At 46.8% G+C, this 25,947-nt stretch overlaps 1 long non-coding RNA gene across 1 annotated transcript in view; it reads left to right on the top strand.

Moving 5' to 3' along the window:
• LOC129682520 (uncharacterized) overlaps positions 1-25,571 on the top strand; it is a 29,896-nt gene extending 4,325 nt beyond the window's left edge. The window contains exons 3-5 of the long non-coding RNA XR_008720984.1: positions 252-964; positions 3,839-4,096; positions 25,547-25,571. This is a non-coding gene — a long non-coding RNA (uncharacterized LOC129682520). The remainder of the gene's footprint in view (positions 1-251; positions 965-3,838; positions 4,097-25,546) is intronic.
• The last annotated feature ends 376 nt before the right edge of the window (positions 25,572-25,947 follow it).

The raw sequence follows: 25,947 nt of genomic DNA, 5'->3' as shown, positions 1-25,947 counted from the left end.
TTTAGGAAATAGAATGGAAACAATCAATACAGAAATGCAGGAGGCACAGGAGTAATGGATGAAAGTGTCTGTCAGTGGTGAGGTCACAGGCCAGGGCCAGCCTTCTACAAAGTCTCCTTGGGAAATGTACAGGTCTTTGACTAGGGTTTGGGTTGAAGAAGATAGACCAAGGAGCATGAAGGAGAGGTAAAAAGAACACAGGGATTAGGATTCCTTCTCTTTTCAACTTTCTGTCCTATTCTACATTGCAGGTAGAACCTCAGCCCTCTCTCTTCCTTCTCACAATCAGTAAAGAACCCCAGCTTTCCACTGAGCTTTAGACCTGTAAGGATTCTACGTGATGTTGCTACAATGTTCCTCCACGGTTGAAGGTATTTCCCTGCGACTGTGTCTGAATTGGGCCTTGGGTCTATCATTCTCAAACTGGTAACAATACTGACAAGCTGGAATCACCTACATGCCTAGCAACTGGTAGATTGTTCAGCTGCATACATCCACTAACCCAACAGAATGCTTCCCATTCTTTATAGAAAATAAAAAGACGTAAATATGGCTAATCATGGAAGCCAAGGCAGGAATATCATGTGTTCAAGTTCAGCCCGGACTACATAACACACTGTGGGCCAGCCTGGAGAGCTCAGTGAGCTCATGTCACAGAATGAAAATAACACAGTGATGGAGTCCAGTTGTAGAGTGCTTGCTTACGTAGCGAAAGCAAGGCCCTGGGACTGATCTTCAGCATCAGAACAAAAGAAGAGAGAAACTGCTGATCACGTGTTCTGATGTACCCAGGGATTCCGACTCTGCTCTGTAGATGGACACATTCACAGTAGGAAGCTACACTGCCCTGTTCTGTGAACTGCAAAACAACCACAAAGCTGGCACATGCAGCTCTGTTCGGAGGGTGTGCAGGGTTCAGGGACAAACTGTGAGACTGCTCCAGGTGTGTGCGACAAATGACAGGGTAAGAGAAGTTGTCCGCTGGCCCGACAAGAGTTCTGACCTTGGTGTTATATGCACACAGGAGGCGGGTGAACTCACTTTAATTAACTGGAAATTTTATATATGTCCAAGATCCCAAAACCTTGGTTTGTGGCTCATCTTTTCTAAAGCAGAACACAGAGAAGGCTTGTTGGATCATGATCTAAACTTAGTACATCTTGAAGCCATCTCAGCATTTGCCAGCTGATTAGAAGGACCTTTTTTGTTTTGTTTTGTTTTGAGAGGGGGTTTGTCTGTTGTAGCCTTGGCTGTCCTGGACTCTCTTTATAGACTAGGCTGGGCTTGAACCCACAGAGACCTTCTTGTCTTTGCCTCCCCCAGTGGCGCCCTGCTTAGAAAGACACGATTTAAAGGTTGATCAAACTCACAAGTTTCTTTATATGGTACTCAGTTTTAACTTCTCTACTTAAGCTCAAAACCATGTGTGTCTGAGTTATTTTGGTACCATGAGATTCACTGAGAGCAATAAATTGTATGTTTGATTTCTGAGCTGTTAGAATGGGAGCTATTTAATAACTGACTCTTGCTTTTCTGGCAGGATTTCACTTTGTAGCTCAGGCTGGCCTTGGAGGTGCAATCCTGCCTCTGTCCTCAGGGTGCTGGTATTACCTGGAGGATCACTCAGGAGAGTAACTTTGCTTTTCAGGGGCTAGGGTAGCATGGAGGAGCTCCCAGACAGCCATGGTGACCTCACAGCAGCTGTGGTTGCTTGCACAAGGCAGCTACGATCATCAGAGAGAAAAATCCCAGCATAACAGGAGGCTCCTGATGTCCCACCCATAGCTGAGGGGCTAATGAAAACCTCTAGTTATGGCTTGCTCTGAGGGAAATGTCTCAGTGGAAGATCCCACATGTGGGCACATGGGCAAAACTAATAGGACTTAATTAGTGAAAGGCATCAAGTTGGGAGGGAGATGGGGATGATGTGGGGGAGACGGGATGCGTTGGAAGCAGAGGGTGGGGAATAAGTGTGACCAAGATACACTGCATCCAGGCATGAAAAAATCCACCCCCTCCCCTCGGGGTCTTTTTATTCTTTTCACTAAATTACTGTCTGGAAGGGTCAGGTTGGTTTCCTGAGTGTGTGTACTGGTAAGGTCATGTCAGCCCATCTTTCCTAGCTTTCCCAAACAGCCTTGTTCCTGCGGGAGAGGACAGTGGGAGTTCTGCCTTTCAGGGGTCCGGAGTGAAGGAGCAAAAGTGCCCCTGTCACAATAGATTCAGCTTCTCTAAGTGTATTATTTTGGGGACAGTGACACTATGTGAAGATTGACAGTCCTCTGATTCCATTTGTTCCGTAGCTGCGCATTGGTGAGCAGCCAGCTTGGCAGTAAGTTGGCAATGTTTAATAAGATTGTCCTCCATGATTGAAACAAATGACTCTTCCTTTGTCATCAGAAATGGAACCTCCATGCATTTGTTTTGGTAATACAAGATCTGACATCATTAATAATCCAGGCCTGCAACTTGTGCTTGTTGAATACAATAGATGAATGAAAAATTTAATTTTTTAGTAGATCATAAGAGATGTGCCAATACATCACAGTGAATCTAGGCTGACTGCCTTAGAGGTGGGAGATATCCCACTATATCTGCTTTTGGTCAGGCTGGCTCACGGGCGCATGCTGACTTCATCCTTGGGAGAACCACGGTACTGTGGCACTCAGTGGCCCTTCTTAGCTGCTCTCTTCTCTCCAGCATCCCCAGCCATCAAGCACATCAGCCCCTAAAGATGAATTGCAAATGTCCACCTTTGCGTTCTTCTGCCTGACCACACATGAGGAACGTTCTCTCGTTTGATTGTCTACAGTCTTCTCTTCCCAGGACTGTAGTGAGGTCGACTGAGGGGTGTGCCTCCAACATCTCTCTCAAGCCCAGTGCTTAAATGTTGGGCCTGTAGCAGTTTGATATTCACTGGCTTCAGTCTGTGTGGTGCCTGTAAGAACTTCATCTGTCCTTTACCCTGAACAGAAAAATCACCTTCACAAGGCCAGAGACCAACATTGCACTCTGCCCTTTGGTCTCCTCAGTCACTGTAGGTGGAGTTTGTAGCTATATCTGAGGGGTTCCTTTAACTTTTAACCTAATAGGATAATTGTACATGTGAGGAGGGTGCCATGTGGTAACGCCGTACTTGCACACAGGGCGCCACGGTGCTGTTCGGGAATTACCGTTTGTTCCTGCTGAGAACCTTTGATCTTGTCTGCTCTGGTTGTTTCAGGTGTGCGTTTTTCTTTTTCAGGCCTGTGATGACCTTGCTTATGTTGCCACCAATGCCAGCCCTGGATACCTTCAGCGAAGAACACACCACACCTCAAGGCCCCACAGCTTTCCTTCCTCCACCCTTCAGACTGCATAGTCTAAAGAGCTCTGGTTATTGAACACCTTGTTTTCTGTGTTTCTTTTCCCTGCCTACATCAGCTATGTTTGAGAGGAGATACTATATGTGTGCTCACCAGGCTGTCTGGACAGACCAGCTGAGTGAGCTTTCATAGTCTCCATTATACACAGGGAGAGGAAGCCTCATGAGCCCATTGTACCATGGGCTTCAGCTGCCTGGACTTTCCGGAATGTCTTCTTTGTTGAGGGACATGTAGTGTCCACTGTGCCTAGAGAGCAGGTTTCCCAGTGTCAGGAACACATGCACATGAACAGTCATGACGTCATGAAGCAGAAGGGGGAAAATGCCATCACCTGCTTATTACCCTTGGCTGAAATTCATTTTTCTGTTAGAAAATGTTTTTTTTCCCTGAAATTTATACTGTGGAATTCCACCATCTCTACATTTACCATCCACAGCAGGGTCTAATGATGCCTTCTGTTTTCTCTCTTCCAGGAGAACTCCTGGAGGTTGCAAACAGAGGGAAGAAAAGATGTGAGTCTCAGACCCATCTCAGGAGGCTGTACCAGAATTGCCATCACCTCCCTCCCCCCAGTGTCGTTCCTGTCCTGTAGGACCAGCCATCATCCCCCCCACACTGAGTGTTGCTCCTGTCCTGTGGGACCAGCAGTTATCCTGGAGACAGGGGATTCTGATGATGGGCCTATGCTTTGGGCGGCTGTGTGACTGAGCAACTCTTGGCAAGTATAGAAGGTCTGTCTCTGTGTGGGCCAAACACCTGGCTGGGGACCAAGGGAGATAAGCCTTGCCTCAAGGGAGGGTTCGAGAAGCAAGAATATTAGACAAACATTTTAAAAACAGGGTCCCTGACATAGAATGTCATTGGTCATGCCCAGTAGAACTAAGTGCTTAAGGACGAAGGCATGGAACTTGGTAATTCAGGAGGAACACATGGGCATCACCTGCAAGGTGAGGAAGAGGGGATGTCGGGGACCTCAGTGGTATAGTCTGCTCTTTGTCTAAGATGTTCTTGACTGACATAAATGAGAAGGTCGTTACAGACTGGAAACAGGACAGGACAGGGGTGGGGAGTGACGAAATAGTTCCGAGCTCATCTGAGGACTTCCAAGATAAAGGAGCCAATCAGGTGATAAAGGGGGTGGAGAAGACGAGCCTGGGATAATGTGTCACTGTAAGGACTGTGCTCTGGTTTAGTTCAGCCATCTCTATCAGTCTAGCCAAGGTGAGGGCACTATGGTGAGCAGGAGAGACATTGCTGAATGTGGTTGCCCTCTTTAGAAAAGAGGATAATCCTCATGTGGCCAGGTCTACAGGGACATAGTATCAGCTATCTCAGCCCCAAGCAGGGGTGGAAGGCAATGAGCTCCATAAGGAAGGAATCCCAGGTAAAGACTTCAGTGAGGAGAAACATGAGTCAGAGAAGCCATTCATAGTTTGCCAGGCAAGATGTCCCAACTGATATAAAAATTATATGAGTATTTATATTATATTATGTATATATCAATAGTATCATATCATGTATTAGCCTAGTATATATAATTACAGTATTATATTGTGAGGGTAACCAAGTGGTTTCTGATTGGACCTGAGGCCTGCTCAAGAAAAGTGATCTCACACCTGGTACTGTAACCTTGGCCAAGGGCCTGGAAGGTCACAGGCCTCACCGGGGGATCTATTATTTTTGTTTTGTAAATAGACTTACCCTCAACAGGAAGTTACTTCTTTCACATTATCTGACATATGGAGAAAGGGTGTTGGTAGAGGCCAGAGCAGGCAGAGTGCTGGTACAGCAGTTCCTCGAAGATGCTCTCAGAGGGTGGGGTGACCATAGGGCACCTTGCAGAGCTTGCCCAAAAAACAGCCCATGTTCAGAAAAGGCGCATGGGTTTCTGAGTCAGTGGTGCTTGTTTTTTTCCTGAGAACTTGAAAGCCTTCCTGTTCTTTGCTTGTTTATTTCCCCCTAGATTCTGTTGGATATATACTAGGGTGGGATGGAAGGGGAGGAGGACCTCCCTTATCATTGGACTGGGGGAGGGGCATGGGGGAAGAGGAGGTAGGGAGGGTAGGATTGGGAAGGGATGGGGGAGCGGGCTGTGGCTGGGATGCAAGGTGAATGAACTGTAATTAATAGAAATAAAATAAAAATTTAAAAAATAAAAAATAATTTTAAAAGGGGATGCAGCCAGTGTGATGCTGCCCCTTGTTCAGCTCTGAAAGGATGGAGAGACCAGAGAGGAGCCTGGGTGGAGCGGCAGCTGGAGAACAGGCTTAGACAGAAGGAGAATGGAAGAAACACGGATCCTGCCTTTGTCTCCTACTCTTCCACCATGGCACATGGGCTGAAAGAAACTGAATTAACAGTTGCATTTCACAGTGAGTCAGGAGAGCATTTAGAGGCAGACCCACATTGCCAACTTTGTGATTGACAGTTTCACAAGTGTCAGATACTTTTTTCTTGGTTTTAAAGTCTACAAGTGTCTGGAAGTCCCTCCTGTTTTCCCCTCCTCCATGTGAATGGCCTGGCGGGGATGGGGAAGCCCTGGGAATCTCTAGGCTGCTCTGTGTACTCAGGCCAATCGTTATTTCTCACTATTGTTTAAGGCAGGCTTTTTGTAGAGAATGAAATAAATTGATCTCTGCCCCAGAGCCATACATTTTAATATAGTTTAACATTCTGAGTTGCCCACGTCTTGTCTCCTGGGTCAGAGTTCCAATCCTAACTCCACTGCTTGCATTTCCAAATTTCTCAGGCTTTGTGCAGAGCCTGGAGGCTGTTCAGATGTCAGTGATGTAAAGGTGCTGGCCTTCCTTAGCTGCTGTGTCAGACTCAAACTGTGTGCAGATGTGTCAGTCAGACTGTCTCTGTATGGTGCGTGGCCGTGGCGGTTGACCTTACTGCCTGCTCGTGGGGTCACACACCCTAGCTCAGATACTGGGTCTACTCTGGAGGAAGGTCCACTAAGCAGTAAGTTTGGAGGACACTGAGTAATTTAGAATGGGAACTTCATTTGGCTCGCTTTAAAGCAACTGAGTGACAGCTCTTGAACTAAAATGTTTGTTGAAATTATCTGAGTGCTGTGTCCTGTGTCTGTGGCAGTGTTTATTCAACTGCTGGCTGTGTTAGTGAATTTTGATGAAGCCCGGAACACCACCTTTGTACAAAGGAGCACGTTCTGTAGGCAAGAGAAGTTGAGTACTCACAGAGACTTTTCTCGAGGGAGGCGTCTACCAAGTCCAGGTCGGGGAGAGACCAGAGCATCCAGCCTTCTAGGCATTCACAGCAGGCTAGTGGGGTGAGCAAACAGTATTAGCAGAATATGACAGAGGCATGCACAGAGGGCCAGGCTCACCAGAGAGCAGAGGTCATGGCAGGCTGACCAGAAGAGGGATCACACTGGTGGAGCCTTGGGTGACTTAAAATTAGCGCCATGGGCAGGGATCACTGCAGGAGCATCCTGGAAAGACAGGGTGTTCAGCTTGGAAAATCAGGCAAGTAGTGTTCGGGAGACGAGGAATAAGCAGGTCCTGGTGGCACGTGTTACAGTCTGGGCGCCATGCATTTAGGGGACCACAAGTCCTCCCACAAGGAAGGGGACATGGTAGGATTTTAGTGGGGCAAAGACAACTCGCAGGCAGAGATTAAAGGGTCAATGAGAGGCAGGGAAGGGGATGCATCAAGGGAAGGATAAAAGGCTGCACTAAAGTTAGGTTCATGAGATGAGAGGGCTGGGGGAGGGGAATAGTGTGACTTATTTCTAAGATAGATTAGCAGGTCTTGATCCACAGTGGGAAAGTCCCCTAGTGTCAACATGGCCAACAAGACAGATGAGGAACACGTCTAAGAGGGAAGTGGGTGAGTAGGAGCTAGTCAGCCTGGTTGGCCACCTTGAAGGCCTTTAGTGGAGATGCCCAGAGGTAGGAGGAGTCAGAGACAGCAGGTGGGTAGGAATGGCAAGGATGATAGCACTACCAGCATTATCAGGAGGACAGGCTTCAGACAGTGGGCAAGGCTACCAAGGGCAAGTATATAACAGGGGCCAATAAACACAATCTTCTCTGTGCTTTAAATTCTTTTACAAGGTCACAATTTACAATGTACTTTTATAAAAAGGAATTATTGGAAGAAGATGAAACCATTTCATAGAAGACACAAACTGGGAATTCGTCGAATATAAATGTTTCAGAGTTGGGAATCCATGACATGCTGAGTGAAGACAGAACTTGTGGTTGGATTTGGAAGATTCTCTGGCCTTGGGGACTTTAGCTAAGACAGTTCCATGGGGGGGGGGTAGAGGTGAGCTGGGAGAGTGCAGGAAGAGACAGGGCAGGGGAGCCTAAGCTGCTGCTTCAAGGAAATCCACTGGGAAGGAAGTGATAAACAGCTGTGACATGTGCTAGGTGAGTGGGTGTGGTCTAGGGAGCTATACTTTAGGGGGCAGATGGCCCATGTGTGATTGGTCAGGGGGCAGAGCTAAGAGAAATAAAAGAAGCTCTGAGTGTCTGTGGGTGGGATGAAGGCATTCTCACAGAGCTATGGAGGACTCCCAGGTGGAGCAGGAATCGTGGGGCAGAAGATCTGAGCAGAGACACGGAGTCCCAGGTTTGTAGGCAGAGAGGTCCTTGGATGAAAGTTCCATGTGAAACGACCAAGGGACCTGGAGGAGCTGCTTGTCCACAGAGCCACACTGCAAGCATAAAGTTATGTGATTGGTGGAGTGAAAGGTAGCAGGTAGAGTGGGTTCGGAGTGAAGGTGGAGGACCATGGAGCTTCAGGTCAGGCGAAGGTCAAGTGCAGCCCTTCCCTAGGGAGACGGCTCTTTGGAGAGGCAGAGTGGGCACCATCTCCAGCCAGCCAGCTCTCCAGAGACAGGGTGGACTGCAGCGACCCTGTGGTCAGCAGTGCCAGGGAAGGGGGTTGCTTGGCCCATGGCTATGGCCACTGATGGTAAGGAGCAAGGGAAGGGTACCCAGAAAAATAGGGCACACGTGAGCAACAAGATCACAGTGCTGTGTAAGGCGTCCGTGAAGCAAATGGCTGATTTTGCATTTCAGAACCATCTTTCTCACTAGAGAGGCCATGCCCAGGGACCTCACTGGGGGTGGTAAGTCAGGTCCCTAAAAGTGCACAACGTGAGCGATAGCATCAGGCATGCCAATAGGACCCTCCCTCCCAACTTCACGGACTCTTTGTCCTTATTACGCCAGCTGTTCACTGAACTGCACCATAAGGTCCAACATGTGGAAAGGCACAATTAATTTGTGATTACGATTAATTGTGACAAATAATTAAATGATGTTTCCCAAAAGCACATTGAGAAAGTGTTCAGTTAACAGAAACTTACACAATTTTACTTGTTGATATGTGTAAGCTTATGTCTATATTCTGTGTATATAATATTGTATTTAATATTGTAGTGGCGAGCACTGCAGGCTCTGCGTGGTTGGCTTATGTGTGTGATTGTGTGTGTCCCTATGGACGCGTGTAGAGAGGCAGTGAGGTGGCTTAGGGGTGAAGGCACTTGCTCCAAGCCTAACGCCTAAGTTCCATCCCCAGGGGGGAGAGAACTAACTCCTCCAGGTTGTCTACATGAGAACCACACCATGGTATGTGCCTCTCTCTACCTGATAAACAAACAGACAAACAAACAAACAAGCATGTCATTTTAAGATACAAAAATACCTATAATTTGTATCTTTATGTGTAATTACCCGACTATCTCTACTCAATAGCTTCAGTTTTCTTGATAAGAGGGGAAAAAAACCACATTGAAATGTGTATGAATATATTATGGGACAGATCTTTAGATGAAGCTAGATTACTTTGGGAACTATCATTTTAAAGTAAAAGTTTGGGTAGAAGTTTATTTGCAAGCCGTTATATACAATCATTAATTCAGAAGTTTTTTTTAAGCCTGAACTCTAAGAATATGTTATTATGCAAAGACCTTGAAAGACCAAGAAATGACATCTAATTGATGACATAATTTCCTAAATGAGCAGCCATCACTTCTCTAAGAAATGCTATCTTCATTTGTAACTCTCAGGAAACTCTGAAATTTATAATACAAATAAGATTTCTGTGGTATCGAGTCCGCAACCCACACATAACAGCCCAGTATATCTTCATTAACGAGAAACATTCCTATTGATTTCATTTTGCGATGTTTCATATTACACATAACGAATATGTATGGTCACCTAACTGAATTATTGCAATCCAATTTGGAATGATTGCAGGGCATTATTGTGTTATCTCAAGGGTACTTTAGTCTCTGGGTGTCAAAACTGTTTTTATTTAATGGGATAACATGGCAAAGTTAATCAGAGTAGGTGAACCTCCGAGAAGCTGAAGGTCACATGCATTTACTCTCGCTTGGAAATGGAGGAGCTTTGGGTTCTGAACCCTGGCTGGGTGTGGGTGAAGGGTGGGGGAGGGAAGAGCCTGCAGATCTAATGACTGCCTTTTCTCCGGTCTCATCAGTATCGCTTGGTTCGTGGGGCTTTTCAATAACTGGATTTTTGATTAAAAAATTTCCTGCAAGGAAAATAAAATTAAACAGGCAATACAAACATAATCAGAAATCAATAGTGCAGTTAACATTTCTATTGTATGTTATTGAGCGACTTGGCCCCTTCGGCTTTGCATCAGACACAGGAATGCTCAGAGTTCCTGAGCATGAATGGGGAGAATGTGAGGAATTGGGAAGACATAGTCCTCTTCACAAAATTGCGTTTCCAAGAAAAACAGTCCTTCTCATAAAGTGAGCTGTGTCCCCGCAGGGCGGGAGCAAGGGTAATGACTTTTCTTTGGCTGAATTGACTTGCTTTTGATGGACACACAAAAGATACAGGGCACAGAGTTCCAAACTTACTCTTCAAGCACTTTCCTGTTGCAAGAGCTTCGGCAAGGTTAGGTTTTTGCCTTATGGAGTGTGTTGGATACTCCCTTGCTATTCTTATTTTTCCTTATGCACAGATGAGTAGGGGGAAAGGGACTCTGCTGAGGGAAAAGTATTGGCCAGGCACCAGTTTCTCTAAGCTTCCTACATTCTTTCACAACTTTTGTTCAAGATGATGAACTGAGATCACTGGAGAGCTCATTCTATTATTCAAGGTTGAAAAAGTCATGAAAAAGTCGTTCAAATCCTGGGAGGAAGAGATCCAGGGGCCAGAGGCAAGAATTCTGAGTTGAGTCATAACCAGAACCTAGGAATTAAGGATTCTATCATGAATTCAGGATACACAGAGCAGTGGGAGAGTGTCCAGTCAAAAGGGTTGAGGGAGAGTTTGAGGAGACTCTGAATCCCAGAAATAAGGGCCATTCTGTGCCTGGAATAGAGAACCACTAAGTCCCAGATGTAGGTTTCACACTCAACCTTAGGTAGGAAAGAATGCACAGGGCTGTGCTACGAGGCCAAATGCACCAGCCAGACACAAACAACACTACTATATAGAAAGAAATAAAAAAACACCACAGAGCTGGTGGACTCTGTGAAATCAGTAGAAGCCAAAGCTGAAATTCCCACAGAAGGGTCACTTCTGAATTGAGGGCACAGAGGTCAGATTTCTTCATGAGCCAAAGGTAGGCTCCCATCCCACTCACTGTGTAGTCATGCATACATATGCATTTGTATTTAGGAGATGTTTAGTTATGTAATTTATATAAGGCTGTCTTAGTTAGGGTCTCTGTGAAGAGACACCGTGACAAAGGCAGCTTTTATAAAGGAAAACACTTAATTGGGGCTGGCTTACACTTTCAGAGGTTTAGTCCATTATCATCATGGTGAAAAGCCTGGCAAGTGGACAGGCAGACATGGTGCTGGAGAAGGAGCAGGTCTACATCTTGATCTGCAGGCAGCAGGACACTATGTGTCAATGGGCATGGCTTGAGCATATAAGAACTCAAAGCCTATCCCTACAGTGACACACTTTCTCTATCAAGACCACACCTACTCCAAAAAGACCACACCTCCTAATAGTGCCACTCCCCTTGTCCAAGCATTCAAACTCATGACTCTATGGGGGCCATACCTATTCAGATTACCACAGAGGATAGAACCTGATATTATATCCTTGAAAGAAACATTCAAGTCCTACCACAAGTAGGAGAAGTTACAAGGAGTATAGTTAAGAGTGATGTCCAAGGAATCTGAAAATGGGAGTGTTTAGATTTTCAAAGTGACAAAGTAAAGAATATGCTTTGCTTTTCAGAGTGAAGAAAAACAAGTGGGTTTGGAATAGATAAGTTATGACTGCAGCTAGGAAAAGAACCTTGAAGATACAGCTGAGAACCCACAGATTGTAGCTCAGAGGGGTAAAAAGGTAATACATAGGAGTTAAAATATGGTCAGTAGGGTTTCCAGACAGGCACCATGGGAAAACAGGAGTAAAACAATATTAAGAAGCTATTACTGAAGAACTTCCGTAATTGAAAAATCAGTGTTCAGTTGAGTCCTATACTCAGACAGGGACACAGAGCCCCCTAACCCCTGACACACAGTTCTATGAAGCCATAACATGAGAAAGACAAGTATTTAATAAAACAATTACAAATTTTAAATTTTAGCTGTATGCACTTGTATGTGTGTGTGGGCAAGTGTATGCATGTGAGAGTGTAGGTACAGAGTCCAGAAGAGGGCATCGGAGCCCCTGGAGCTGGTGTTACAGACACATGAACTGTCTGGTGTAGGTGCTAAGAACTGAACTCAGGTCCTTTGGAAGAGAAGCAAACGCTGTTAGCCACAGAGACATTTCTCCAGCCCACAATTGTCTTAAAAAAGAACAGAACCAAAACCTTGTCTATCATTACTTTGTGTGAGAGCACACACAGGAGCCCTGGCCAGCACGTGGAGCTGATTCTCTCCTCCCACCTTGTGTTGGCCCCAGGGTAGAACTCAGGTCTCCAGTGTCATATGGCAAGTGCCTTTACCCATTTAGCTGTTGTGCCAGCCCAAAGCAAGTTTCTTTACAAAATGTAAACTGAAGTAGCAATTAGATGGAAGCAGCCTTCTCTGTGGCAGCAACAAATGGTAGATAATATGGCTTAATTATGTAGAATAATCACTTGTACTCAGTGATTGGTTAGGAAATCACATAGCTGCCAATGGGACCTCACCACCTCTTTCTTTTCACCCCCTCCCCCCCGCAAATTCTTTCAGTAAGATTGTTTGACTCCCTGCTGCACATTGCTGTACTACTTTTCTGAAGGGAGTTGATTTCTGCCCAGGTGGAGAGGGCAAGAGGGGAGTACAGAAACAATTCCATCTAAGTTACTTGGGTGACTATAGACATGCGTGGGGACTCAGCAGCTGCGTCACTGGTCACTGCAAAGTTTCATCCCTGAATGAAGACTGTGTGCATGGAGGCTCAAGCACAGCCCACAGCCAGTTCTACCAAAGACTCCCGAATGAGTCTTGTAAGTTTTGTGAACTTCTGAGCTTTGCCAGTTTCTTGTGAATTTCCTAGTCTCATCTCTATTGCTCCGATAAAATATCCTGGGTAAAAAAAACCAGCTTAGGTGAGAGAAAGCATTTATTGGACTTTCACTTGCAGGTTTTAGTCAATCACAGTAATAAGGTCACAGTGAGGGAGTGTGCAGCAGATAGCCACACCCACAATCAGAGCCAGAGAATACATGTATGCTGCTCACTTGCTTACTTTCTCCACTCTTTAAAAGTGTTTCCTTCATTTTTAAGATTTTCATTTATCATATAATGAAATATGAGTATATTTACCTACCTTCCCCTCCCCATATCCTCGCCATGGGTCCTTCTCAACATCATATCTTTTTGTCCTGACACTAAGTGAATTCAGTTAGTGCTACTCATATGTGCTTGGGGGTGGGCTCAGCCACTGGAGTATGGGTACTATGACCTGTATAGCTTTGGCTTGCCCTAGCTAGAGCTTTGAGAGAATTAAGAAAGGACAGACACCCAGACACATGTAGAGAAAGGCTGGGATTTGGTGATTGTCCACTCTGAAGGAGATGTACCACAGGGTGAAAACTCTGACTTTATGGAACGGCTGAGCGAGGAGGTAAGCTTATTGATTAAGGCTGAAAGAGAAGGTGTGTTTATTGTATGCAGCTGAATGAGGAGGAAGGTGATATAATTCTGGGAGAAGATCTCTGTAGAAGAGCAATTTCAGGCTGCAGTCAGCCTGGAGGAGCTGTGCTTGAGAGTTCCTGCCTATAGTGATTTTAGCTGAAGGTCAGTTGCCCATCAGCATTTGTGTTTCAACCGGAGGAAGGCTTTGCCATTCTCCTCACTCTCAGCTGGGGAAGGCCTTGGCATGACCTTGAGGCTTTGGGGTCATTGACATGGCCCTACTCAGGTCAATAATACATTCACAGAGGATTTCGTTTGCTCCCCGTACATGGGACACCTACCAGTGACTATACTCTCAAAAAAGACAGTATTTTTTTTCTCCCCTGAAACCATACACAGCCATGGCTCCTCAGTAAGACGTGGAGCCTGAAAATCACCTATCCTATCTATAACGTTGACTAGTTATGTATTTCCTTTATTCACTGTTGCTTAATTAAGTTGTTTCTATGACCAAGGTTGTGAAAAACCCAGGCATATGGGCAGAAACCTTATCAAAGGCAGTTTGATAACATGATCATTTAGCAAAATAAAAATATCAGGTTCTAACCTGGTCTGGGCTTTCTAACTAAAGAATGGTGCGGCTCACAGTAGGCTTGGTGTTCTCACATTGCTTAAATCAACTAAGACAACTGCCTGCCAAGCATGCCACACCAACCCCCATGATGACAGTCTGTCATTGAGACTCTGTTCCTAGGTGATTCCAAGTTACAGGTGGCTGTCACATGATCCGTGTGAGTTTTTCTTATTCCCACAGTTAATGCATGTTTTAATCCCTAAGAAATAGCTCCATAACATAGATGAAGGAAAAAAAAAACATTTAAGACAAAGGCTAAAAGACATGTGAGTAGTCAAGTGAAATAATGCAACACTGAAAGAAGAAAAAGGAAGCCGAAAGGTTTCCATGGGCAGCAAGAAGCCACACTGCCAGGGAAACATTGCGAATTTACTAAAAGAACAATATTAAATTTGAGAGGGATTTTTAAAACAAAGAAGAAAATACTGGGCAACAATTTTGTGTATGATTGTAAAGCAGAATTTGTCTAAGGTCTAAGACATTATTACGTGTCGAGTGGAGATACTGGTTATTCCGGAATACAGAAAATGTTGCTAATGATCTATGGTGATAAAGTGTTAATTTTGCATCATAGTAGATTAGTGAGGGCATAGAAGTATGGTTATATAATTTCAAAAGAACACCAAGCAAAAAGGAAACCTTATAAGGTAGAAAAAAAATCAGGAGAATAACAGCAAAATTTGATTTAAATCTATAATGATCAATAAAAATAAATGTAAATGTAAAACTTAAAATAAAACAGCAGACACAGTCTGGGCAAATATTTTTTATCCTTTTGGCATTTTGAGCTAACCTTGTGGTTTTCCTTTATCTTCTGTTTATGTGGGGAGAGGTCATGTTTCATAGCAAGACCAACTGCATGAATCCAGTGTGGAGGTCAGGTATCATGTGGCACATCTTTATAAGTCTGATTGGACTCTGGAATTGACTTCTCTTCTCCTATTATGCTGCTGTGCTTCCAGAGGAAGGAGAGGGAGAGTTTTCTTCCACAGCTCTACTTGGATCTCAAAAATAAGGCAAGATGAAGATGTAGTGGGTTAGTTCTGATGCAGAGTGGCTGGAGAAATGGCAAAGCAGGGATGAAGGGCTAGATGACTCACGTGGTTGGGTGGATTTAGTAAGAGTACTGATAACTGAATCAGTAGCCACATACAGAGAGGCTTATGGTGAAGAAAGACTTTGGGGTTTTAATCAAGTTTTGGCTCTATCAGATATGGCTGCTATACCAGCCATCGATTTTAGGAATCGACAATGGAGGTAGACCAGAAGTCCAGATGGCACAGCTCCTCTCTACTGGCTTCTATTAGATCATGGCTAGAGAAAGAAGTTAGTACCAGCATCTCCAAAGAGGCATTGACATCAAGGTAGATGTGGATAGTATCAGCCTAAAGTTAATCCAACTGCATAGCATAGGTGAGCAGTTCTGAATGTGCAGGTTGTGACCCCTTTGGAGGTTGAATGACCTTTTCATGGGGATTATTTAAGACCATTGGAAAACACAGATATTTATATTACGATTCATAACAGGAGCAAAATTACAGTTAGGAAGTAGCAACAAAAATAACTTTATGGTTGGGAGGGGCTCACCACAACATGAGGAACTGTATTAGAGGGCTGCAGCATTAGCAAGTAGCAGTGTAGACACTTGGAGGGAACAAGGAGGGTGCTGTGTTTGATACTTTATTATTATAGTGATCAAATACCAGACAGAAGCAACTTAAGGGAAAAAGGGGTTATTTTGGCTCAAAGTTTAAGGGAATGTAGTTCATCGTGACAGGCAGCAAGCTGAGGGGGATGGCAACAGTTTATCTGCAATCAGGAGTGCTGGTGTTTAGCTCAGTCTCTTTTTTATTTGGTCCAGGATCGCATCCTGTAGCATGGTGCTGCCTGTATTCCTTGTGGGTCTTCCTGGCTCCGTTTACCCAGTCTAGAACCTCCCTTACAGCTGTGTCCAGATGTTTGCCTTCTAGGTGATTCCGTATCCTGTCAAGTTGACCCCACCCTATGTGCATGTCAGTGTGCCTATATGTGTGTGTATATCAGTTCATGTGTGTCAGGTTGTGTGTACACTAGCATACGTACATGCCATGATATGTGTATGACAGTTCATGTGTGTGTGTGCTTGGGTGTGTGCATGTTGTGTATGTGTGTGCATGCATGCACATTAGCATGTTTGGGTGCATACACGAATCATGTACACATGTCAGTTAATGTGTTAGTGTGTGTGCACACCGGCATGTGTGTGCTTGGCTATGCACATGCTGTCAGTGTGCATGCCAGTTCATGTGTTCACATGCACTCATATCTCCTGGAGGACACTGTTCTGGAAGAGCTACATTCAGAATCTGCTCCACTGGGCAGCAGATGGCCAGCTGAGGGGTTCATGTGGACAGCTCTACCTTCCTGTTGTTGCTTTGGACCGCACCGGGCAGCAGATGGCCAGCTGAGGGGTTCATGTGGACAGCCCTACCTTCCTGTTGTTGCTTTGGGTCACAGAGCTCCTGGTGTTTTAAATGTTACCAGAGCAGTGACACCACGGCTTCCCTTCTCTATTTGTAGTTAGTTTTCTTCTTTGGATTGATGAGGTTTTTATAGCCTTTACCAGAAAGCATAATCTGGCCGCTCTCCCTCCTTCATGGTCTTGCTCGGCAGAGGCATGGAGACTATTTCTAGACAGTGGAGACAACAGAGGTGTGTTCCGAGGGTGCTCAGATTCATTTCTGATAGCTATTGATGATGCAGCGTGGACACAGAATGCAAACTGGACACACATGGGCAGGATACAGCCCTCCTGTGTGCGTTAGGCTCAGCACGGCTGCCTGTCAGGCAGCAGCATTGGCGGCTGTTGGAATAAGGACAGTAACCCTCTCAGCTTCTTGCTTGTTGTAGAGGGCTGCTGACAGGTTGAGTACTCTGCCCTGCAGCGAGTTCCAGGGGGCAGAACAAAGATGGGATTCTGTCCACAGGCACAGCTCCACCAAGCCACCAGAGTTAGAGAAGGAAGAATTGGTCTCATGTGACTGTCACAGCAGAAAAGATTTCTATTGACCCAAAGGCCTGATGTGATTTCAGTCCCAGACCGGGAGTCCATGTACTCTGTGTTGATTTCCTCTAGGGACAGGTACTGTGTCCTTTGCACAGCAAAGGGCAGGCAAGGTCATTAACATTACAGAAAGGTACAGAGAAAGATGACATCCTAAGTGATGCATCACTCCTCCAGGGCACCTGTAGTGGAGGCTGGAGGGAGGTATCCAGGCCTCCTCACAGGAGGTTCCCATGGCAACCCGCTGCATGACACTCGGTAGGTGTTCACATTGTGCTGTAGAAGCACACATGGCCTGTTTTCTCCTCTTGTCTCCTCTGAACAGGTGCCTTTCTCCCCTGGGGCCCCTCAATGCATCCCAAAACTGTGAAACAAGGTACCCTAGCCTCCTTCCTTCTCCTTCCACCCCATCTTTTGGACCATTAGACATTATCAACTGAGGATGTCCGTCATCAGGGCTGCTCTGACTCGGAAGATGTTGACTGGACTCCATGCTGTACTCCTGCTGGAATGTGCCCTCAAAGATGATGATTGCTGGCAGTGGAAGCCCTTCTCTTAGGAAGATGGAGCACACGGGATAGCAGTGGCCAGCCAGGCTGGCATGTGACCACACACAGACATGTGTATAGGGCTATCGGCTATCAGGAGCTGCTGGTGTGAAGACTCAGAAAGGCTCCAGGGACGATCCTAAGGGATCCGAGGGGCTGCTTCAGAGCAGTCACAGGGGCTGAGAGGGGGGTCTGACACACTGTGCGGAACACAGCATTTCCGGTCCCGGTAAACATCAAAGGTCTTACTGCCACAGATAGGAACACCCATGCTGGGGGCTAAGAAGATGGTGCAGGGGTTAAGAGCCAGTACCAAGTTTTCAGAGGACTGGTGTTTGGTTCCTAACACCCACAAGGGGCAGTTCACAACTGCCTGCCACTCTGGCTGCAGAGGATCAGGCCCCTTCTCCTGGAGACTCTGCAGGCTCTGCACTCATTTGCACCCCTCCCCCACAAGAGACACACAGAAACACATAATTAAAAATGAAGAACGAAAAGAACACAGGTGCTGGTTCCGTGTGCGCCTTGCCAGTGAGGGGGCCTCTGTGCTTCAGTTTCCACATCTGTGAAATGGGGTTAACGAGAGTACCTGTCCTGGACAGTGAACGGGTCTAACCATAACGCTAGCCTGACACACTTTCAAGGGTGAGTCACCACTAACGAATGAGGACGTGACCTCATGGGGAGGATCCAAGAGGCCCTCTTAGTCCGCCTTTCTCATTGCCATCATGGGAGAATCTAGTTGTGCTAAGTGAAAACAGTGTTTCATTTTAAAATCACCTTCAGTGAGTGGCCGCCTGGGCTGGAATGAGAGCCCCAGTCTAGACTCCTGGCTGGTTCTTCCTCTGTGTCAGGATTAGGAAGTTTTGACCCTTTATCTAAACAAAATTGGGTCTGAAAGCATCTAATATGTAACCATATTGTTCCCAGAAACCAAGATCAATAATTGTGAACTGTAGCAAAATGCCACAAGAGAGTAGATTCCACAATTCCAACCACAGCGTGGTTGTCTCTGCTTTACACGGAGAGGGCTTGGGAAAATATGACTGGAGCTTCCCCTTTGTCCCTCAGAAACTTAAAAGAACATGACAGAACCATCTGCGTCAACCCAAGACGGCAAATCTGCATGTACTGTTCACCCACTGTCCTGAGACTTCTTACCTTTTAAGCTCATTCAGTTCTGAGGTAGGTTGCATTGTTAAACCCGCTTTCTAGATGAGACCCTGAGACATGGAGGTTTTATTTAGAAGGTCTGACGATGCAGAAAAGGGGAACCAGGATAGTACCTGGCATCTGTGTTCCGTCTTTCACACGCAGTAACTTTAGCTAGAGGTGTTGGAACTCTGGGTCCTGACGTTCTCAACGTTGGCAAAGGTAGCTTCTTGAGGCAGTGTGCTGAAGTGTAGAGACCCCGAGCTTGCTGTCCAGGCTTTTCAAACATGTGCTGTTTACCCCAACTGAGGATCACCTGAGCAGTATGACTGAGTAACTACCTAGATTAGACTGGCCTGTGGGAGCGTCTGCTGGGATTGTTTTGGTTGCTAACTGAGCAGTGGGGATCATTCCGCTGGGGCAGCAGTGGTTCTAGGCTCCACAAGGAAACAGGCTGAGCACAGCCTGGGAGCAGGCCAGCAAGCAGTGTCTCCGCTTGTACCTCCTGCTTCCTGCTTGGAGGCGATGCTGCATGGAGTAGCTAGGCATCCTGCCGTCAAGCTCCACCTGAGTTCCTGCCCTGCCTTCCTTCGCTGATGGCTTGTGGCCTGGAAGGGTAAGCCTAGTCAGCCCCTTTCTTTTAAGTTCCTTTGGGTCGTAATGTTTGCCGAGTTATAGAAACAAATCTAGGACAGCAAGCAAACACATCTCAGCCCCCTGCACCCCCCCGCCAGGTGGGCTGAGATGTAGAGCGGCCGCTGAGTCCCACATCCTGCCTTCCTAGCTGTCTCTGACGACAACAGTACAGGTACATGACTGTGAAACATGTGTGTGCCCATCTCCCATGTAGGCGCACAAGAAGGAGACCCTCTTGGCTTGGCCCCAAGCCACCCTTCACTTTTGGGACAACATTGTCCCAGGTGGATAGGATGCCCTGGAGCAGGGGCTCCTGGGCACAAAAACATGGCCTGTGGGGGAAATTTCAGCACCTAGCGCCTCCCCAGGCATGCTTAGGTAGTGTCCCTCCATGAGTGTGTGTTCCACTGTCTGCCATTTCTGGACTTGTATGAAAACGTCGAACAAGCTGTGAGGTTTCCTGCCCAACTCAGAGCCAGGTGGTGTTAGTCCCTAAAGGCTTGGTCAGCTGAAATACTAGCGGACTGTAGAGGAGCCTTCCTTCTCTATGCCTCCTTAGACCTATCCTTACAGTCAGGGAGACCCAGTGAAGACCCAGTCACCGTTGGGGTGTTAAAGCGGCAAATGGAGGGACAGTACCATTTTACAAAGTTGACTGAACTAAGAGCTCTTCCTGCATTGGGAAGCTCCAGCCAGAGGAGGGTTGGGATTTGTACAGAGGAGGTTCAAGGGTCGGGCTACAGGACAAAGGTGGAAGCAAAGTAAAGATAAGGAGTGTGCTTAGAGCCCTGCAGGGCGCTTACGTTCCTGTCTGCCTGAGAGTTGCTGCTTCACATTACAAGTCTGTTGACCACTTCTGAGTGGCTGATTTCACCTGTTTTCTTTAATGCTGCCATGAACACAAGCATGCAACCAAGCTTCAGGTCCCTCATGAAGCCTCGATGGCTCTGAGGGTGTGAACGTGAAGTGTCCCCACAGGCTCATGTGTTCCTAATTGGCAGCTGGGTGGGGCCTGAGGGTCTAGTCAGTGGAGATCCCCTCAAGGACTCATCATATGACTGGCATTATGGGGAGACACTGGAAAACAGAAGGTGGAGTCTAGTGGGAGGAAGGAGCTCACTGGGAAGGTACCCCTGCCTCCACCACTTCCTGTGTCCCTGCCTCCTGTCTGTCACGAGGTGAGGAGGCTCTGCCACATGTTTCTGATGCCATGGCCTGTTTCCTCACCACAGATTCAGAACCAACAGAGCTGGGCAGTACAGACCTAGGCCTCGGTGAGCTGAGGTAAAGGAGTCCTCCCTTTAAGGTGTTTGCCTGAGAAACAGTCTGGTGACCTCTGGCTTTGTTTGCTGCCCTTTGTTTTAGGCTCAGTCTCATTTTAATTTCCTGAAACACTGGGGGATTAGGTCTCATGCCATTGTTTGTAGCCATGACCAAGTCCAGTGGCTTCAAACAATGCTTATTTATTGTCAGGCTTTCCTCAAGTCACATCCAGATACGGCTGGGTTCTCTGTTCAGGAGCCCACAAGCAGCTATCAAGGTGTCTTCTGAGCCAACTATCCCACCTGAGATGGGGTCTTCCTTCAAGGTCAGCAGTAGTGGGCACAGTCCAGGCATTTTGTAGTTGTAGGAAGAAGGCTCCCAGCTCCAGGAAGCTGTGCTGTTTTCTCCTGATGTGGAGCTCTCTCCCACAGGAAGCTCATGGCATGCAAGGGCGGCAGCTCTCTCCCACTTAACTAATGTTCATGGGCCTGGGGATTAGTCAACACGAACCAATCCAGCAGGGTTAGCCCAGCTGATCTCCAGACCCAAAGCCCAGCGCTGGAAGCTTCCAGAGTCCTGGGTTCCTGAATAGTGACTGGAGGAAGCTTAGGTTCAGCACAGGTGAGTAACCCAAAAATAACCCACACAGCCGGCTGAGGTAAGGCTGTCTGAATGCTACCTCAAGGTCCCCATCTCTCCAGAGAAAACCCGTCTCACGGCCCTGATGCTCACGAGCCAAAGTGTCCTTGATGTACTTGGACAGTGAGCAGAGGGTAACACGAAGTGGGTAAAAGCAACTACCCCAAAGTCTGGTGACCTGAGTTCCACCCCAGGACCACATGGTGGAAGGAGAGAACCAAAATCTCTGACCTCCACACATATGCCATAGCACAAGCGCACACACACACACACACACACACACACACACACACACTCACTCACCACTCAATAAACAAATAAATACTAAAATATATAAAAATATACTGCTTCTAGAACTATACTGTATACTCCTTAAACAGAGCTGAGCAGAGCCTAAAGAAGAGATCAGAGAGCTTAGGAAGTGATCCCTCATGCCCTGACACTGTGCTGACATCACCCCACCAGTAGTATGACATATCATTGTAGGATATTCAAAGATGTGCCAAAATCAGCTAGTGGTTGCCTAACATAGAACACAAAAACTATGCCAAGAAACAGGCATTACCCAAAGCCTGTACTTAAAAGATATTTGGGGATTCTTAAGTACACATAGATCGGTCAACAAGACATGGCTCAACCTTCATAGGGAAGAGAGAAGGAAAGGGCTGGCCTGAAGAACTGCTTCACACTGGGACTGTGTGTAGAAGGCTGCCGCTGCTCTTCAGACATTACATGACCCAGAGAATGCAGAGTGCCCGGCTTGCAACCAATCCTGAATTTCAAATCAATAGGGTTTACTATTTCCCCAGCTAACCTGGGCTGAAATCGATGCCATTGCTGCTCTTTAGGAGAACAGATGAGTAGGAAACAAAGGAAGAGAAGGCAACCATCCAAGGCTGAAATAAATACACTCTGCAAAGGCTTTTGCAAAGAGAAACGGATGATAATTCAGCCTGTCTTCCCAAGGCCCTTTCCTCCAACTTTTAGTTTTAGGTCTTTGGGGCATCGGGGAATGGTTTCAGGTGACCACATGAAGGAAGAGATAAAAGGTGAACATTTGAGGATAAAGTAGAAGCTTGTCTGGGTCAGTTCTCACTGAATAACAAACATCCCATGTTTGCATAGTTTAAAAAATTAGCCACTATCATCTCACCCCTGAGTCTATAGGTCTGGGCTCTGCTCATCTCAGATGAGCTGGTTTCTGTAGTTAGATACTGGGTCAGTGTGGGGCTGGCTACACCAGGATGGCATCACATAGAATGGTGAGTATCTGCTTCCCATGATCTGTCATGCTCCATCAGAGTAGCCTGGGCCCGTTGCCATGAAGGCTTGAGTATGGCTCAAAGACTAGATTCTTAGTGCCTAGGTCCCTAATTGGCATGCTGTCTCTTCTACTGCGCGCCTGTTTGTATGTGAGTATGTGTGTGAGAGAATGAGAGAGAAAGAGACACAGACAGAGACACAGAGACAGAGAGAGATGGACTGAGAGACAGACAGCAGATACACTGCACCTATGTGTAGATGCATGCAGAGGCCAGAAGGCCTCCTCATGTGTTGTTCAGGCTCTGTTCCTCCTCCTTTTGAGACAGGGTATGTCACTCCTGCAGTGCGCAGTTTGTCTAGGCTGGCTGGCTAGCACACCTCTTTCTCCTTCCCCGGCGCTGGATTACAAGTGCATGCTCCCACCCTTGGCTCCGAGGAGCAGACTCAGGTCCCCGTGCTTGCAGCGCAAGCCCTTCACCAATGGAGTGATGTCCCCTGCCTCACTGTACTCTTTCCCGTAAGCATGCTACAGCTTCAGAGGTGGCAAAGATCTCCTTCTTGATGAAGCCACAGTATGCTGGAATGTTGGGTCTGGAATGTTCCCCAGAGACGCATGTGTTTAAAGCTGGACCTCCAGTGTGTTGCTATTGGGTGGTGGTGACATGTGGATACCTGTGGCAGTGCCCTGGAGGGGGATTCTGAGACCCTGATTCTTCTGTCCTTGACATCACAGTCCCTGCCATCCGCACAACCAAATCAATGAAACAGTTGGTCACAGCTGGGACCGCCACAATAAACCTTTCCTGCTTGTAAAGTCTAGGACCTCAGCAGCTGCTGTGGTGATGGAGAGCTGGTAACACAGTCCCATTGCGAAGGGTGTGAGCATTTTGGAGGAGGGGAGAGCCAAGCTATTTTGTGGCCTGTCACACTGTCCTCACCATCATTCAACTTCCCAGATAGTGGTGTCACATGTGGTTGGAGGAAATGGCTTGGATAAGAAGTGCCTAATGGTGAGCCTTAGAAAAGAGGTTTATTTTATTTTCAGTTGTGAAGATATGTGTGTGTGCATAAGAGTACACACACTTGTGGAGTCCAGAAGAGGGTGTCGGATCCCTGGAGCTGTTCAGTGTGGCTTCTGGGAACAGAGCTCTGCAGGGGTCCTGAGTGCTTTTGATCATTGAGCTGTTTTCCTCTTCCCACCCTTTTCATAAAAAGGAAACAACAAAACGTAAAGTCTCCCCTTGAGGTCTTCAGGACAGGGTCTGAAGGAGAAACTGACAGAGCAGAGCCATCTTCTTGAGGTGGCACAGTGTAGAGGTGAGCTTGTAAGCACTTCAGCCTCAGGGGAAGGGATTGTGCATTATGACCAGGCTGTGGGTCAGATCAAGCCACAGCTCTGAGCCCAGGAAGCTTCCAGCACTGGGTGTAAACAGTGTCTTAAGAGCTGCTTATGCCTAGGAAGTCCCAAGCTGCTTAACTAACAGCCATGGATCTGGGGATTAGCTAACATGAACCAATCCAGCAGGGTTAACCCAGCTGATCTCCAGACCCATAGCCCAGTGCTGGAAGCTTCCCAAGCCCCAGCTTCTCTGAATAGTGACTGGAGGGAGCTTAGGTTCAGCACAGGTGAGTAACCCACACAGCCAGCTGAAGTAAGGCTGTCTGATTGCCACCTTGAGGTTCCCATCTCTCTAGAGAAAAACCCATCTCACAGCCAAAGTGTCCTTGATGTCCTTGGACAGTGAGCAGAGAGGAACACAAAGCCATCCTGGAGGCCTCTCCTGGGCAGGGTCCACTCTGACTTACCTGCCTTCCTTCTCAGCTACTCTGTGTCTCTAACTCTGGATCTAGGTAGCTTGACTGAGGTTTGTTTGGCAGATAGACCCTAAAGGACTTAATGACAGTATCCTGTGTTGAAACCTCTTTTTCAACCCTGACTGTCCTCTATGGAATAAACTAAGTCAGCAATGAGGGTAGCATCCTTTTCACTGGGCTATGATCAAGTTACCATACATGGTGGCAAATGTGGTAGTTGTCACTCATGAGCCAAGACTCTGAACACATGACAGTGGGCAGGGCTGTGACACAGAAAGCTAAGGCCTCTCTTAACCATGAGGGCAATGGAGAAGGAGGAGAGCAGAGTTTCAACTGCCAGATGTGGGCAGAGAACAGATCTTCAGAGTAAAGCCATAGACAAGACAAAAGGGGGAGGTACAGGGGTGGTAGGCGCACAGTGTCACCGGGGCTGAGTTGCCGGAGGAACTGACTGGACACCCGGCAAGGTTGGATCCTAACTGCTTTGAGAATCCTTCCTTGACTAGCCTCCAATACAACAAACCAATTACCCTTCCTCATTCTGTAGCTTGTTGTTGTCCGTCTTCTACAATCCATTTAATGCTTTTTACTTAAGTGATTTTCATGTCCCTTTGTGAGGCCCAGTGTGGGCTGCTCAATTTCATTGTCTCATTCCAGCTCCTCTCTGTGTATACAAGGTGTCTTGAAATTACACTTGGCCAAAGCACATATTAAGGTATTAGCTCCTTTTATTGTTGCGAGCAAAGGCCCGACAAGAAGCAACTTAATGGAGTGGTCCTTGGGAGTCAGTTAGAAAGCAAAGAGTCTCTTCTGGTGGGAAATCATGGCAGCGGCAGCAGCGGGCCCAGAGGCAGTGGCCACGTTGCACTCACAGACTGGAAGCAGATGGAATGTTAAGTGTGGCCTCGCCCTCAGTGGCCTGCTTCCTCCAGAAAAGTTCCACCTTCTTAAATTCCTCAGCCATCCTAAACAAAGCTGCCAGCTGAGGACTGTTTTCAAGAATGTGACTTAAGGTGGGGGGCATTTCACATTCAAACCCCAGCAGGACGTATTCTGGGTTTATGGGTAATGGTTTTGTTGTCAACGTGTGTCAATGCAGAAAAGTACACAGATTCACACAAAGCCATGTCTGTCTCTGTAAAGGAATGCTTTGAACACCTCAGCCTGGGAGCCCTGTGGTACTTCGTGAGGCAGAACTCAGTCATACACGGGGTTACCCTTCTGCTCTGGAACGTCCTCGGTGCGTCTGGAGTGCCCAGTCTTCCCAGAGCAATGGAACAGGTGATGGGCACCTGCTGTTTCTGTGTGCATCTCTAGTTATTTCACAGCAGCAGATGAGCATGCTCCTTTATGAAAAAGGTGCATTTTGGCTCACATCTCTAGAGTGCAAGGTCTAGGAGACTCATCTGAACCATGGCCTTCTTGGTTCTCCTCAAGTGACACAAAATCACTGGATTAGAAAGAGGAACACGGAGGTAACCTAGAACCCCTGCACAGATGTAGCCCATGGCAGTTCAGTGTCCAAGTGGCTTACATAGTGATGG

The sequence above is a fragment of the Psammomys obesus genome, unplaced genomic scaffold (genome assembly GCF_907164565.1).
Source record: "Psammomys obesus unplaced genomic scaffold, mPsaObe1.curated_primary_1811, whole genome shotgun sequence".
Classification (NCBI taxonomy): Eukaryota; Metazoa; Chordata; class Mammalia; order Rodentia; family Muridae; genus Psammomys; species Psammomys obesus.
The sequence above is the reverse complement of the archived record's forward strand: the minus strand, read 5'-3'. Positions and strand labels throughout refer to the sequence as shown.